Below are 18401 nucleotides of genomic sequence, written 5' to 3'. Positions count from 1 at the left end.
TTTTCACAATCAATAAGGTTTCCAAATGTCCATTATATCTGGATCTTCCTTTTCCCTTTTCTATCCTTGATTGTGATTTAAAACCTAGGCTATGACATCATTAGAGAATGACTGATTGTGTTAGCAAGTTTTAAGTTGTCTGTTTTTAATTTGGGCCTAGAATGTTGGAGGAGCAAATAAGAAACTCATAAAATTTTTCTTTCACTATTAATAGAATATCATCTATGAGGTTTTTAGCCTTTTATACGGAAAAATGCAGGCTGCAAATCAATGACCAGAAGCCCTAGCAGAGCTGATGATTGGACTGACTGTTGAATTTTTGTAGCTATGGTTGGTCTTCATAGTTATATTTTTGTCTTTGTAATGTAAAAGGCATTTGAAGACATGTTTATCATGTGATTTTGATTATTTAGTCCTTGAAAGAAATTGTATAAGACATGTTCTTCATGTTGGATTTAAAAGAGAGAATTTCGAAATTTGAAATTTTGGCTCCAAGTTAGTCAAGGCGGCCCAGTGAACAGACACACCAATTCGGGCAGGTGGATCACTATACAAAGACAATCGAGCTCCTCCACAAGAGCACCATTCAACCATCACACAAGAAGACAAGTTGTAGGCATCCAAACGAAGGACAAGAGGAAGAAGAAGGACGAAGATCTCTCTCTAGCTCACATTTATCTCTCTCTAAAGATTCCACACGTGTGACTTTAACTGGGCAGTTTTATGGGCAGGCCGAATTTCTAGGCAATTTTTATGGGCATGCCAAAATTTTGGGCAAATCTAAGAAGGCTGAAATTTTGAAGGGTAGAAGTTGGACTTGGTTTGACTTGACTTGAGGGCTGGAGACCAGGTTTGACAAAGCATGTTGATCTTGTTGATGTCATAGTTGACTAGCCATATTAGATGTATCTCTTGTTGAACTAAATAATTTCTGTAAGAAAAAGGTTGCTAGGTTTTTCCCCCATGTGGGTTTTCCTAGGGTAAATCTTGTTTTCTCTTTTTGTGCATTGTGATCACTACTGTTTTTATGGTTTATGGTTGATTTTTTGAAGTGTAATTGCTTAATGATAACTCGGAATTGTTAAAAGAAGATCCATATCATTCGAAGTATTTACCAATAGTTCAGAAATATTGTGCTTGTATCTATTGCACTTGAAAAATCAACATGGTATGAGAGCTTTGGTGACGACAAGGACGTTGATATCGCTCTTGAAGAAACTTTCACTCTTTGCGTCGAGAGGCGCTCTACAACCTAGTATTAGGAGAGATGTGTAGGTGTAATGTAAGTATGTAAACATTTTTAAATGTCAGCTCAATATATTAAATTTATATTGATGTGTTCAATTTATAAGGCGCAAAAGACTTGTAAACATTGACATGTCAAGTGAATTAAATAATAATAAATGGTTAAAAGTAATATAGAGCACAAATGTTATAGTGTCCATAAAAAGTTACAAGTAATAAAAATAATAAAATTCAAATTGTTATATTATACTTTTGTTTTTTAATAAAATTACGAATAACTTTTTAGATAAAAGAAAATCATAATTTACATATCACTTTAAAATATATAACATATAAGTTAAGATCTATTTTACCTTATAAATTAAAATAATGATTATGCAACTATATTTAAATTTAATTAATAAGCACATAAAAACTTTAATACTTACAATAAACTTACAATATAACAATATTTTTTAACCATGGATATTCATGCCCACTTTACATGGCTATTTTTTTCCCCTAGGAAAAATCGTAATTTTCTATTATATGTGGAAAATTACACGCTGTAGATGCCCATGGCATACGTTGTATGTGTGACCGTAGTCATCAAAAAATATATAAGTTTGTACATGATTACCCATTTAGGGTGGACCTTCAAAGTTCAGTAAAAGTTATACAAAAATATACAAAATTTCAAAATTGCTTTGCTGTAGATTTTCTGCTAGGTTATGCATCAAATAATCTATGATAAATTAGGGCCTGTCGGCCCATTGCTACGTCCAATCTATAGAAGGCCCATGGTAGTACTAACAAGCCTCTTCCTGTCTTTGTTCCTGAATCAACCATTCACCCCTAGGTTGATGCGCTGCCTCTTTTGAAAGCTGATCCGCAATTTTGTTGCGCTCCCTGTAAATATGAATACATGTAATCTGATCAAATTGTGATTTTAAAAATAATGCATCATCCAAAATGTTCTTGAGTGAATGTACATGGCATACAGATGTGCAATTGAACCAATTGATAACAATCTTAGAATCCCCAAAGATCTGAATGTGTCTATAGTTATGATTCAGTGCAAAATATAATAGATGACGAAGCGAGATGAGCTCAACAAAGTTGTTAGTGCCAACACCCAGGCCCATACGAATGCGGAAGGAATGAGAATCAGATAGGTGAAGTAGGAGACCCCCCCCCCACACCCCTGGTCTTGGGCTGAACCGTCAAAGTAGGCCCATGGGTGTTCATGGTCAATGACTTCAGGGGTGATAGATCGGGCAGGGGAGGGTTGTTCATCCTCCGGAATTTCATTGTAACTGTTGCAAATCCTAGAAATAATTAGTGGCCATCTGATTTGCATCAGTGTTGTTAAAAGCGCGCTTTTTTCCCTAAGCCGATTCAATCGCGCTTTTTATGGGAAAAAAGCGCCTAAAATTTTTTTTGCCGCTTTTTTCGAAAAAAGCGCGATTTTTTGTAAAAAAGCTAGGGGGTCCCTGGCAGCGCGATTTATAATGAAAATTGAAAAAAAATGAAAAAAAATGAATATTTTTGTACCAAACGCTTTTTTCCGCTTTTTTCCCGCTTTTTCCGATTTTTTCCGCTTCATTCCCGGCGCCGATTTAATCCCGCTCGCGCTTTTAACAACATTGATTTGCATGTTTTTGAAAATGATTTTGTTCCTGCTTAACCAGATATTCCAGCAAGTGACCAATGGAAGATTGCGGATTTTCATTGTGGGGGATGCATTCCACCAATTGTTCCATGCCTCCTTGATGTTGTTTCCTTCCCATCTCTGAATGATATTTAACGCTGACAACACCTGCTCCCAAACTTGATGAGTGGTTGTGCAGGACAGGAATAAATGATCATTTGATTCCTCCTCCCGATGACATATGACACACCAAGATGGACCTTGAAAGGATCTTTTCATCAGATTAATGCCTGTAGGTGTCTTGTTCATGATGATGTTCCACATGAAGAGGCGCATACGAGGAGGTGCCTTAAGTTTCTAGATCGCGCGCCACCAACCTTCTAGAATAGTGGGCTTATGAGCACTGTGGATAATGGGGTATCCCTCTTTAGGTGAATATGCTCCATGTGTTGCCGGGGCCCAAATCAATTCATCATCATCATCCCTTGTTCGAACATGTGATTCTGATAATGCAGTAGTGTATTGCCTCCAATCCTGAGCCCACTGTTCAGGGATATTGAGATTTACTGCTGACTTCCATGCTTGTTGGAATATGGACGAATTCAGCTGATCCACAATATGTGCTATTGTGACGATGCCCCTGTTGTTAAGAAATGCAATCAGTGCCGGAGGGAGTTGGTACAGATTGTTGCATCCAATCCATGGGTCGACCCCAATGCAAACTGCTGTGCCATTGTTTATTTGCCAAGTTAATCCTCTCTTGATGGTGGGGAGAGTTTGTATGACAACTTTCCAAATAACAGATATACCATGTTTGTTCCAAGATGGTAATTGAACCCAATCCATGAGATTTTGAGGCCAAATATATTTATAAGTGACCACTTCTGTCCACAGACTTTTGGTCTTTAGGAGGAGCCAACCCAATTTGGCAGCCAATGCATGTGCAAAGGCAGGGAGATCTTTGAGGCCCCATACCCCCCCATTTTTTTGGCAAAGCAATGCGGCTCCATTTTACCCAGGAAAATGGTTTTCCTTCCTTATGCCCCTTCCAGAGGAAATTGCAGCAAATCCTTTGTATTCTAGAGAGTATGCCTTAAGGTATCTAGACAAGCGACATCCAGTAAACTAGAGTGGCTTCAAGAATGGATTTGATAAGCACCAAACACCCTGCCTTGGATAAGAAACGATCGCTGTAGTTGTTAATCCTTTTTTCTACCTTAGCCACCAACCAGGTCCAGTGAGAAATTTTGTATCGATATGATTTGATGCGGAATCCTAGGCATTTTAAACCCTCCTCCAGCTGTAGACTTTGGAAGGGAAACTTCAGATAGGCATGACGATGTTCCTGTGGAGAGCATTCCGAGAAGGTAATGGTGGACTTTGGTCAGTTAATTTCCATCCGCGTTGATGTACAAAATAAATGCATTACACCAGATAGAGTGTTGTAGTCATGTATGCCTCCATTGAGAAATATGAGCACACCATCCACGAAAAGGAGGTGTGTAAGGATACATTGATCCGTGATTTTGAGGCTCTACAACCTTCCAACTCTTTTTTCATGCGAGATCAGCCTGTTTAATCCCTCCATGACTATCAGGAAGAGGAGTGGGGAGAGTGGGCAACCCTGCCTGAGGCCCCTCTCTGCATGGAAGAAGTTGGAAGCAGAGCCATTTATGAGAACGCTGAAAGAGACAGAAGTTATACAACACATAATCCATCGAATGAAGGGGATAGGGAAGCCAAGGTGAGTTAATAACATCCTGATATAGAGCCAACTGACTCGGTCAAATGCCTTTGAGAGATCAATCTTGAGTATGGCTCCTTTCAGATTCTTCAACTTGATAGAATGGAGGGCTTCCTGGGTGGTGCCAATGGCTTCGTGGATCTGTCGATTGTGGAGAAATGCAAATTGTTTAGAGGATATGTTATCAGAGAGGATAGGCTTGATACGATTTCTATGATCTTAGCAATAATCTTGTACAGACAGTTGGAAAGGGAGATGGGCCAGAAGTCATTAAAGGATTGAGGGGAGTCCACCTTAGGTATAAGGGCAATGAAAGTAGTTTTGATAGCTTCATACATTCTCCCAGTAGATTTGCATTCCTCGATAACATTAAGAAGGTCTGATCCAATGGTTTCGAAGAAGGATAGGTAGAATTCCACCGACCAACCATCAGGACCTGGACTTTTGTCCTTCTTGAACCATTTCAAGGTGCTCTCCAATTCTCCCATAGATACAAGTTTGTTAAGATCCTCGAATAAATCAGGATCCACAAATCTAGGGAAGTGTCCAACTATGCGAATAATTTCTGCAAGTGATGCTCCGGGGGGAGCTTTGAAGAGCTGTTGAAAGTGTGTATTCCCCAAGTGTGCCAATTGATGAAAGGTATGAGTTGGCTGACCATGTTCAGTCGGCATCTTCCAAATGGTATTGCTGGCCCTCCTCCCCTTGGCAAAGTTGTGAAAGAATTTTGTGTTGTCATCCCCTGCTTGTAGCCAAATAGCTCTACTTCTGAGTCTCCATGTCTCCTCCCGATCCAGCAGAATCTTGGATCTTTGTGCCTCCAGCTCAGTCAGTGTGGCCTTTGCTTCAATAGAAGTGTACCCGCCTTGGTCATCAGTCAGATCAGCAATTTGGTGTTCAAGATCACAGAGAGTCTGATCATCTCTGGCTTTCTTAGCTTTGGCCCAAGTTATGGAGAGTCTTTTAAGATTCATGAGGTTCTGACAAAATCCTTCTGCCAAACAGTGATCATTTGATGGGGGGTGATCTCTCCAATACTCATTAACTAACCTGTGATAATTGGGATCCTTTAACCAGGTCGAGTTGAATTTGAAGGGGGACCTGGGCTTTTGGGATGGGCCAACCAGCTCTAGATAGATGGGGGAATGATTAGAGATCCCACCAAATCCCACCCACTGTCTGTAATTTGTGAGAGTAGCTAACAAATCTTCTTTGATGAGGAAACGATCCAATCTTCTTCCTAATGCTGCATCTACAATCCTCCTGTTATGCCAAGTAGGCATCTTTTTGTTCATAGGGATATCTATAAGCTGATGTTGCTCCAATAATTGATCCAGTCAATCTGAGAAAGATCCATATGTGAATGATGACCCCAGGATTCTTCATGGTCAATGGTGAAGTTAAGATCGCCTCCCAGTATGGTAATGTTATTTATCAGGGAGAGCCCTAATAGGTTGTTTCAGAATTCCAACCTATTGTGATTAGGAGCATATATATTGACTATGCGAAGATTCCTGCCTAGCTCCAAGGAGAAGATGTCCATTCCAAGGAACCCAGGGCCTCCCCAAATAGAGATAGGGTTTATGGAATGAGAATTCATGCCCAATGCAATTCCCCCTGATCTCCCAATGACATCTAAGGCATGAAAGCACCAACCAGGCATCAATGAGCAAAGAATCCAGGTAATCTGCTTGGCCATCCCTAGGGTTTCTTGTAAAAAATAATGTCATATGGCTCAGTGTCCAAGAGCCTCTTGAGAGCTAGTTTTTTAGAGGGACTAGCTAAACCCCTGCAATTAAATGATAGCCACTTCATGGGGGAACCAGAGCTAGGGTGTTCTTTGCTCTAAGAACCCTATCAATGGTGTTCTATCTGCCTAGGGCCACATCGACCCCTACAAGCGTAATGGCTTTTGAAATCTTAGAAGGTTGCCCCTGAGAGGGTTTGGTCTCCACAACAGGAGATGTGATACCTAATCTAATCGGATCAGGTAAAGAAGGGGTCTGGGATTGGTGATTATATGGATGTGAGGAGAAGAGATGGTAGGCTTAGATGGATTAGATGGGCTAGAGCTATAGACAACAGGGGGGTGGTGGAGTAAATAACCGGTGGAGGATCAAGCGGATAAGTGAGAGGGGAAGAGTTCAAACTGGGGATGGATGCAAAAGCAGACAATGAATGCAGTAAATTACCAATTAATGAAACAAAGGAACAAAGAGGAGGAGATGTACCCGTTGAATGAACAGCTGCCACAATAGTCTGTGATCTCGTCATGGGCTGGGAAATAAGCTTACTTGGACAATGCATGGTGGCCGAACAATTTCCCCAACCATATCCATCGGACTTGCAGGGCAAGAAGGTTGATCTTCCACCTGAGGTTCTTTTGGTTGCTGATGCTTTTTGCCCTTTGCTGAAGGAGAAGTCGATGTCGAAACAAGAGGACATTCCTTATACAGGTGCCCGACCTTGTGACATCTTCGGCACCTAAAGGGGACCCCTTCATAGTCAAGGATTTGCTTGCGAGAAAAATGCCTCCAGTGAAGGGTGATCTTCTCCTCCAATCCTTCCCTTGTATCTAGTGGAACCAGGATGCGCGCCATGGACCTGTTGCCTGGAGATTCGTATATCTTGTCATGATCTAGATAAGTGCCCAGTGCATTACCAATGCGAATGAACACATCCTCCAACCAAAAGTGTAGTGGTAGCCTTGGAAGAAGAACCCATATTGGACCTGCACCCAGCTGCTCCCTTTCTGGATCAAACAAGGGGCTCCATCGTTTAAGTAGCACCGGGGCGAGTTCAATATGCCAATAACGCAAGAGGATCCAATCTGTATATTCCTCCCAGTGGAAACTGAGAGCAAACCACCCGCGAGTGAGAACAATGATCGATGGCAGTTCTTTTAGAAGGGAACCCCAACTTTCCATAGTCCAGAGTCGAAGTCTCTTAGCCGTATAGGTTCGACCCCTAACTCGCCCCACCAAAACCCTGTTAGCAGTATCCACCACATCTCCCATTGTGAGATCTTCCCCCAGCGTGAGATTGATGTCCTTGTCCATCGCTTTTACGCACTTTCCTTTCTTCACTTTGTTGGACCAAGGTGCTGTCAAGTGGTCTCGGAAGGGATCCCTGCTATTGTGAAATGTCACATGTGGAGAGTGGGAGGAACTCCTAGGGTTAGAGACCAGAATACTAAAACAACGCGAAGGGATTGGGAAGTTGTGCAGCGGACAAGTAGGGTTAGGGTTAGGAATGCTTGCCGGAGAAGTGAAGTGGGGGGAGGAAAGCCCTGATTGTGTGATTCCGATAGTCAAGGGGGTGACAGAGGGAGCAGAGGAATGGGGGAAATCAGTGAGAGGGGAATCAAACAAAGGAGAGGGAGCAATGCATGCCGCAATAAGATTGAGCGTTGCAGGGGAAAGCGAAGGGATTTCAAGACCATAAGAGGCGTCCAGAGTGACAGAATTTGGCGGGTAGGGCACAGATGGCCCAGGGAGATCCGTGACAGGTAGCTATTTGGGTTGCGAGAAAGGCGGAGAACAATATGAGCCAGAACCTGACACGGCATGTGGGTGCGACCATATTGTCTTGTAGGGATTCGGGTTGGCTGAATAGTCGACAACTTCCGAGTCCATTCCGACAGTGGCGAACGGAGTCAGGGATGCAGTATCGGTCGATCAAAGGAGGAGGAGCGAGTGCGCACGTCGTAACGGTGAAGGATGCAACAGGTAGGTAGCGAATGCAGATGGATAGCTACTGCAGGAGGTCATATGGGGGCTATTACCCTAGACCCTGAGGCGCTGCAACACGGTGCTTCGGAGTCGACTTTACATGGCTATTATTAACTTGTAAATAGTTTTTGTTATAATACCATGGGCCAATACCATGACTCATCAATATCACATGCCCAAAAACCATCTCTCATTTCACTATATATATATATATATATATATATATATATATATATTACATTTTTGTGCTAAGAGACACTTTCCAATCCAATATGGAAGAGATTTTGTAATGTCTTGTTATGTTATGTTATCTAAATGTTCTGACCAGGTCAAACTATATAAAAATAAAAATGAAAAATTAAATAAAATTATTAATTATAATTATTAATTAAAATATTTTGACTCAGTGAAATTACATGAAAATTAAACATAAATTAAAATAAAATAAAATAAAGTAAAAAATTATTAATTATAATTATTAATAATTAAAGCAACATAGATCCAGCTTAACTTTGGATCCATCAAGCTCTGATAGGGATCAAATCTCTATAGGTGCAAACCTTTCGTTAAGTTTTGCACTCAAAAAAGAGGTTTGCAGCTTGAGAGATTTGATCCCTCTCGGCGCTTGATAGATCCAGAGTTTAGAGGGTTCTAGGCTGGTTGGTAAGAGATCACTCTTAAACCCTAGATCTACAATCTATGTGCTTGTTTATGACCATGGGTTCCCACATGATGGCAGAAAACAAATTACAAGGAGCCACAAACTCGAGGGCTTGCAAGACAAGGATTGACCTTCTCCTTGCAAAAAGAGGTCTCTTGGTTATTGTAAAAGGAAAGGTCAACGAACCAAAAAAAATGAAGAGAAAGCAAAGTTTGAGAAGGATGATATCACAACCATGAGCATCATTGTGGACTCTATCAAGGATCATTTGATTCCCTATGTTTCAAGTCTTCAATCTTCAAAGCAGATGTATGATGCCCTAACCAATTTGTTCACTATCAACAATATTGGTCAAGCCATGAGTTTGAAGAATGAACTTTGTGATGTTAGAATGACAAGGAATGATATTATAGCCTCATATTTCATGAGGATATCTCAACTAAGAGATCAACTACAAGCAATTGATGAAGTCATTTTTGATAAGGAATTAGTAACTACAACACTCAATGGTCTACTTGAATCATGGGACGCTTTTGCAGTAGGAATATGTGCTAGAAAAGATGCTCCATGTGATGAACTATGGGCCAATTGTACTCAAGAAGAATCAAGGGTCATATCAAGAAGAAAGATTCAAAGATATAATGAAGGCTATTCTCAAGCATACGCAACACATTTCAAGAAAGGTGGAGGAAGAAAGGAGTTTGGTTTTCAAGGAAGAAATGGAGGAAGAAGAAATGAAGGAAGAAGAACGAAAGAAAGAAGATCTTCCCCTCAATGAAAGAGAGACATGTCAAAGGTTGAATGTTATCAACATCCCAAGTTTGGTCACTTAGACACGATTGTCCTGAAAGATCGAATCATAGAAAGAAATAGGGAAAGTAGCATGCCTTTGTTGCAGATTTTGAAGAACTTCCAAAGAGACCAAAGAACAAAAATCCAGGTAATAAAGAACTCTTCTATTTCTCTGCTCTTACTGGTTCTGTTGTAGATAGTGAAGGCTTGTGGCTAGTAGATAGTGGTGCCTCAAGGCACATGACAGGAGATAGAGGCAACCTCACAAGTCTGATGGAAGGAAGATTAGCACAAAAGATGGAACTTGGAGACAACCACTGTTATGCAGTCAAAGGCATTGGAAAGATATCCATTGAGCTAGAATTAGGTTATAACATTCATCTCAGTAACATATTATATGTGCCAGGTTTGAAGAAGAATTTGGTTTCTATTTCATGCTTGGAAGATAAAGGAGATAGAGTAGCTTTTGTTGATGGCAAAACTCTTGTTTGGCCCAAAGGCTCTAGTATTGATTATACAAGAGTAATTGGAGTTCGTGAAGGAAGGTTGTATAGACTTTTATAACAACCTACTCAAACACTTGTATATAATGATATTAATCCATGTTAGCTTTTGCATAGAAGATATGCTAACCTTCACTATAAAGCTCTTCCAGTCTTAAAGAAAATGGTTTCAGGTGTTTTATATTTGTAGGAAGATCATGAAGGAGTATGTAAAGGATGTGCGCTTGGAAAGAATGTTAAGAATCCTTTTCCAAGCAACGAAAGTAGATCCAAAGAAGTTTTGGACTTAATCCATTTTGATGTATGTGGTCCTATGCCAGTGAAGTCTTTTGGAGGCTCTTTGTATTTGTGAAAATTCAGAAACCTGAATCCTATTGTAACAATTGGAAATTATTTACCTAATTGTTGTTTTTAATTAACAATTTATTTACTGTTTCCTACAACAAATAGTGAATAACTCACACTGCAACCTACACAAATAAAACTGCGGAAGAATAAACGCTGGAAGAAATGCTAGTGGACACAATTATTTTTGGACCAATGTCCCTGGAAAAACCCAACTTGGGAAAACCGATGCAATAGTGAGGGTTTTATTTATTATGCAATAGTGAAATCTGAGTACATCTATGGATGCCCAATTGGCTATCCAAAGAAAAGAAATCAGAGTAAAATACTGAAGGGAATTACACTTCTCCCACAAGCAATCTCTGGCTGGACTTTCCTTATTTGAAACTCGGCCTCCTAGAGCAATGCGTCAGCCTTTGCGCTGCTCTGCGTGGCTAGCTGGACGAATTGCTTTGGACTGGGCTCAGATGAAGTCGTTCTGCCTCTAGAAGCTGAGAAAATCGTCTCTCCGACCCTTTGGGACTCCTTCCTGGCCTTTGGAATTGAGAACGATTTTTCGTCTCTCCAAATCGATTTGCCTGACTAAAGCACTGCACAGTCCCATAGCATTGCCTCTTGGGGATAATTCGACTCACTTGCTACTGCCTCCTCGGATTTGGAAAATCTTTCCTTCGATTCACTGTTTATGCCCCTCGCTCACTGCTTCGATCTCGTTGGTTCTTTCTCCAGCAACTGCCTGTTGCTACTCTGGAAATCAATCTACTCATGAAATTGAACTTCTCAAGAATCTTTTCCAAGTGCCCATCGACTTCTTATAATTCTCTGTTGAGACTTCAATGACTAAGATTAGATCTTAATTGATGGCTAGGATTAACTTGAAGTCGATCCCTGTGAGTTTTTAGAACATTCACACCTTAACTTAATTAATTATGATTAATTAGTCATATTCCCTAAGTTTAGACTTAGGAAATATTTAAAAACTGACTAATAATCTAATTTAGTCATTTCTGCCTTTCTACAAATGCACTCGCTGGATCTGGAATGCCTCCTATAGCCTCACTGTCTCTGCCTCTTTCTCACTGCTTCGATCTCTAGCTCTCTCTCCGACAATTGGCTGCTACTACTCTGGAAATCGATCTGCTCAGAAATCGAACTGATGAAGTGTCTTCTCCATCACAACATCGAACTCCTCTTATAATCCTCTGTTGGAGCACCAACGACTAAGATTAAAACATAATCGATGGCTAGGATCATCTTTGGATTGATTCGTGTGAGTTTTTAGATGATTCTTGCCTTGACTTAATTAATACATATTAATTAATCGTATTTCCTAAGTTTAGACTTAGGAAATATTTAAAACTGGTTAATAATCTAATTAAGTCATTTCTAGGCAGAATTTCTAGAAACGATTTCTGGGTTTTGGAGATCTCATGTATTTTAGCCTCTTCACAAAATTTCGTGGCTAGAACACATCCGATGCTACAAAAACTAACAAAGACATCTCTAGGAGAAAATTTCTCTTATAGGGGTTAACCACTGGTGGTGGTTAACATCTGGCTCTAATTGGGACATGAGCTCTCAGTAGAGTGCACGAGCCATGTACTCGAACGGGGAGGTCATGAGAACACCAACAATTTCGTGGGACCGCAAACATGTTACCTACACATCATTGATGAAGCAAATAGGGCAACATGTTTTGCTGGCATCCCTTGATTGCCCATGCTTTGTTAGTCCATCAAAATCATTAGGAAAGAAAATCTACTCTAGAATGTAAATCTAGTCTATATGCGTCTAATCTAGCATGATAACTGTTATACTCTTAACCTGCAAGATGATACCAGAATACCAAATATGCGAAGAAATATACCCAGGACATAGAACAATGAGAAATAACAAGAAGTATTTTATTGTTCAGAAAGCAATGTTCACTTGCCTCTTCGAGGGGGCAACCTCTAATAGAGCTGAGCTCATACAAAATAAGACACGATGCTCCTCGAGGGGAGTCTCTATCCTTTATATAGGATTCATACATGCAATACCATGGGGCAATACCATGGTTCTTATTAATACCATCTATCTAATACCATGGCCCATTTGCAACTAACTGTGATCCCTTCATTAAATGCGGGTTAACCACTTACAATTATTAATATGGGCTTTATTGACTCTATAACTATGACTCGATCCTATTACATAAATAAGGGGGTTAGGGTTGGACTGTAACAATAACACAATATGATATTAAATTCTAATACAAAATAAGTATGCTATGCATCTTACTCTAACATGCATGGCTACATTATGCAACTACTAAGTGTAATCATACATCCAATGCAACCTATAGATCATCCAGTTAATATGAGAACACCTGCTCCCATGATTACTCATGCGACAAATGAAAAAGTAGAGATAGGAAGAATCATATGTGGGACTATTAGGGCGGGAGGTGGGAAAATAAGAGACCCAGTCATCATAGAAAGGAGTAATGTGTGAAGGGAAGGACACCAACTTGGAGAGTATACAATGTTTATTTGCAGTTTTAGTTATTTATCTCTCCATTTATTTCGGTTTAGAGTCCTCTATAATTTTTTTTATTACCGGATCTATACCTTTCATTTCTATGTATGTTCTTTGCTTCGCAACTCTGTGCGATTTAGGCAAACCAAAAACAGAAAGAAAAGATTTTTCTCATGCGTATGCTCTTTTCCGCCACGCCCTAGTGTGATCTTGGAAAACCAGAAACATAGACGAAAATATATAGTTTCCAGCGAAATCTAACTTTAAGTTGTAAGACTTGGATTACTTTTGCGTGTTCGTTTTGGTTTGTGTGGTTTTTTTTGTTTTGTAGGCAAAAAGGGGGTTTTTCAAGTAAAGACGCATTCAAAAGCTTCATTGAGCAAAAAAAAAACCCCTTACTCTTTTCCAAAAATTACTAACCTTTTAAACTAACTCACTTGGTCCAAAGTTACTTTATGAGAATAGAGGTCTTGGGTTCAAGTCTTTCTTTTTGTTGGGTTACTTTTTCAAAAAACGCATGTAACTTATGTTTTAAAGTTACTTTATGTAAAAGTGATCTCACAAATTATAAAAAGTGAGTCACTTATAATTTTAAAGTCACTTTATCTTTTATTTAAGTTACAATTTAGTGGATAGTTCATAAAGTACCATTGTAAAAATGACTCACTTATTTATAAAAATGGGTCATATAAAATATTTTTATTTTTGAAAGTGAGCTAATTAGATTAAGTTTGGAAGATGGCCGTGGCGGGGGGGTTTAAATATAACATTATCATTCACTTCCCAACATTTATGTGGTTCGTCGGCATCTTCAACAACTTTTCTTCAAAAAGTCATAACTTCTTCATCCGGAAGCCGTTTTCAGAGCTGTTTTTTTGAATTGGCCTAATTTTTCAAGAGCTAACCATTGTAACACTTAGTTTCAACATCTTCAGCTTCAATTTAAAAAAAAAATGGAAAGTCCATTTCTAGTTATTCTTGATAGCACCAACTACTTCTAATGGCTATCCTACATTGTGGATTTACTTAGAAGTAAAGGTCTTTATAGAATAGCCTTAGGCCAAAAGTCTAAACCTAAAGATGAAGATAAGCAAGCCAAATGGAAAAATAAGCAAGATCAAACACGTGGGTTGATAGGGATGTCTATTTCTCCAGACCTTAGATTCCATATTGCAGAAATTGATACCCCTGATGAAGTAATGAAACAACTCAATAAAGTTTTTGGAATTAAAAATGAAATTGGAGCCCATCAACTCGAAAATGAGTTGCTTATGTTGGACCCCGATAATTTTTCTTCAATTGAAGATTTTTTGTCCAAGTTCAAGACTCTTAGACTTCTCTTGGAAGTTGCTAAGGTTAAGAAAGAAGATGGTAGCCTATATATTCCATTCTTACTAAGTTATGACTCGCCTACTCCATGTTTGTTTACACCTTCCATTCTACTAGAGAAGCTTTTATTTCTCAAGGAAAAGCCTACAAGTCCCCCTCTTTTGATGCTTTTTGTGATTCTTTAATAAGAGAACAAGAAAAACTATTATGTCTTGGTCTTCTTAATACTGAAAACTCTTCTAAGAAAGCCTTAGTAGCCCAACAACAACCAAATTCAAAGAATCCTAAAAAGTAGCATCCTAAAAAGAATGGTCCTAAACCAAACAAGGGTCGTAAGCAATTTCAGTCCCAAAATGAAAAATCAATTCAACAAAATGATAAGGCAAATAAAAACAAACAGAAGAACACTGATAGACATTGCAACTTTTGTAATCGTGATGGCCACTTAGAATCTAAATGATTTAAGAAGATGGAAGCCTTGGAAGCAACCATGAAGAAGCATAACATCCATTTGGAGCACTCTTCATCTTCAACTTCATCTTCAGAAATAACACTTTCTGCATCTGGTTGTCAAGCATCTCGGTCTGGTTATGCATTAAATGTATCTTCTTTTCATTCTCATGAGTGGCTCATTGATTTTGGAGCTTCTTATCACATGGAAAAAAAAAAGCCATGTTTTTTTCTTTAAATGATTGTAACACCAAAAACATATATGTTGGTGATGATAGATCTCTTAGTGTTGTAGGGACTTGAACTATTCATCTAGACAATGGTCAATTTAATGATGTATTCTGTGTTCCTACTTTATCCTGCAACCTTCTATCTATATATTAGATAACTCATTCAGGTGAAGGTAAAATCGATGAATTTTCACCTCATGATGTTGTAATTAAGAACCTAAGAGATCTTAGACAGATTTTAGCTACTGGCATCGCTGATGATTCTACAAGGTTGTATAAGGTTAACAACTTTGGGTCATCAACTCTTCCCTCGGTATTGGTTGCTCATAATGATGATGTGAGCAAACTTTGGCGTGAGCAATTTGGTCACTTAAACTATCGCTCCCTTCAAAATCTATGTAAAGAAAATGTGGTGACAGGGCTTCCTATGGTATCTTGCAGAGATGGTGTTTGTTCTGGATGTGTACTCAGAAAACATAATCGGGATAGTTTTGAAAAACGTGTCTTGGCACGCCTCAACCCCTTTACAACTTGTGAATAGTGATTTATGTGGTCCACTTCCAATTGTTTCATTTTTTGGCTACAAATATTTCTTAACTTTCATTGATGATTTCTCCAGACGCACTTGGGTATACTTCTTAAAACTCAAGAGTGAAGTCTTTAACATGTTCTTGGCCTTTAAGGCCTTTGTTGAGAAACAATCTGGACATCAAATTCTTAAGTTAAGATCTGATAATGGCGGAGAATATGTTAACAACAAATTCATCAACTTTTGCATTGAGCATGGAATTCAATTGCAACAAACTGTTTCATATACTCCACAACAAAATGGTGTCGCTGAAAGGAAGAATTGCACCTTAAAGGAAATGGCTAATTGTATGCTTCAGTCTAAAGGGCTTAGTCTTAATTTTTGGGCAGAAGCAATTAATTGTGCAAATTTCATAGTAAATCACACTTCTACTAAGATTTTAAAGAATATCACTCCAGAAGAAGCATGGAGCTCAATTAAACTAGATGTAAGTCACTTTCGTGTTTTTGGAAGTGAAGCATGGGCCCATATTCCAGAGGAGAAACATAAAGCCTTAGAACCTAAGAGTGAAAAATGTATTTTTGTTGGATATTCTGAAGATGTCAAAGGATATAGACTTCTTCAACTTAAATCCAAAAATGTTATCATTAGAAGAGATGTAAAGTTTGCTGAAAATATATTGGACTACAAACCTAGTTCGATGGATGTGCCACCTCTCTCTATCCCTTCTACTTCTGAAAATATTCCTTTTTCAGATGATGACAGCGTGGATGACAATCCTCCCCCAACTTCTCGAGATCCTCCTTCAGCTCCTCAGCTTCCAAAATGGGTCTCCGCTACTGGGGATGCAACAGGTGCTCTTGCAGGCGATCCTACAGATCAATGTCGTACACGTTCTTAGTTTGATAGAGCCCCTTTTTTACTGGCTCAAGCTTCAACGAATTATGATCCTGACACCTTTGCAGAAGCTTCAGGCCTTCTAGATTGGGACATAACTATGAATGAAGAATATCGTTCACTATTGGCAAATGATACATGGGACCTTGTTCCTCTTCCAAAGGGACTAAAGCTTGTTAGATGCAAATTGGTTTACAGAACCAAGTTTGGACTAGATGGAAACGTTGATAAACATAAAGCTCGTCTTGTTGCTAATGGTTATTCACAAGTTGAAGGCATTGACTATACTGAAACCTTCTCCCTTGTTGCCAAAATGAACTCTATCCGCCTTCTTGCATGGGGACTTGCATGAAGAAATCTAAATGGAACAACCTCCTATCTTTATACAAACAGACTCCAGCCTTGTATGTCGGCTTAAGAATCCCATTTATGGTCTCAAGCAAGCCCCTCGGGCTTGGTATGCCAAAATGGATAGCTTTCTTTTAGATTCTGGCTTTTCTAGGTGTCATTCTGACAATAATGTCTACACCAAGAAAGTGGGTAAGTCTCTTATCATTCTTGTTCTTTATGTTGATGATCCTATCCTTACTGGTAGTGATCCCAACTTTATAAACCATGTGAAGTCTAGCCTTAAAAAACAGTTTGAAATGACAAACTTAGGACACTTGCATTATTTTCTTGGTCTTCAAGTTTTGCAATCCAAAGAAGGTATTTCCCTTTCCCAGTTCAAGTATGCCTGTGATCTTCTACGCCACTTTCAAATGGAAGACTGTAAGCCAACCCTTTCTCCCTTTCAGTTTGGAGCCAAACTTTCAGACACTTGTACTTTCCCTGAAGTTGATGCTACCTTATACCGTCATCTTGTTGGAAAACTTTTGTATCTGATCCATACTCGTCCTGACCTTTCCTTTGTTGTTGGCCTTGTTGTTTGGTTTATGCAAAACCCACATGAAAGTCATTGGAAAGCAGCTAAAATAATACTTCATTATGTTCGAGGTACAATTCAGTTTGGGATTCATTACAGTGCAGAAGCATCTCCTCTATTGGTTGGTTTCACTGATTCTGATTGGGCTGGTGACCCTGATGACCGAAAGTCTACTATAGGTTATGTCTTCACTCTTGGTTCTGGAACTATTACATGGGCTTGCAAGAAACAAAGGCCATTTCTCTTTCTTTAGCAGAATCAGAGTATCATGGCGCTGTTGAAGCTAGTAAGGAAGCCCTGTGGCTTCGTCAGATCCTGTTAGAGTTTGGTTTTCAACAGCAACATCCAACTACACTTTTGTTTGATAATCGAAGTGCCATTCAACTATGTAAAGATTCAGTCCAACATCAGCGCAACAAACACATTGTACTACACATGCACTTCATTAGAAAGCTCATTCATGAACATGTTCTTGAAGTGAAATATTGTTCAACCGATGATCAAGTTGCAAACATCTTTACAAAAGTTCTCAGTCTCACAGAGGCGAAGTTTACTAAACTTCGATTTATGGTTGGAGTTCAGGAAGTTATCACTAAGGGGGGATAGGCTTCCTTCTCCTATTGTATCATCTTTGTACATCCTTCAATCTTATCCCAAGTTGTTCTTAAGGGGGGATGTTAGCATATTCCGACACATCAGAAATAATTAAGTATAACTTGGTCTAGTGTATAGTTAGGTAAAGTGTGTTTCTTTAGTATGTACTTTTTGTAACTTACAATCCGACGGTCACAATATGTTCTAGACGTGAAGTGATCCGACGTTTTATTCTCTCCTCGGTATTATCGATACTTGTTCCATGGCTTAACACCCGAT

General features: G+C 39.2%; 1 protein-coding gene across 1 annotated transcript in view; it reads left to right on the top strand.

Annotated features, from left to right (window-relative positions):
* The window catches only part of SCC3 (sister-chromatid cohesion protein 3), a 251397-nt gene that overhangs the window by 143009 nt on the left and 89987 nt on the right, over nt 1-18401 (top strand). The window lies entirely within an intron of this gene.

The sequence above is a fragment of the Pinus tabuliformis genome, chromosome 4_2 (assembly GCF_031772625.1).
Source record: "Pinus tabuliformis cultivar Carrire ecotype Pingquan chromosome 4_2, CPIR1, whole genome shotgun sequence".
Lineage (NCBI taxonomy): Eukaryota > Viridiplantae > Streptophyta > Pinopsida > Pinales > Pinaceae > Pinus > Pinus tabuliformis.
The sequence above is the reverse complement of the archived record's forward strand: the minus strand, read 5'-3'. Positions and strand labels throughout refer to the sequence as shown.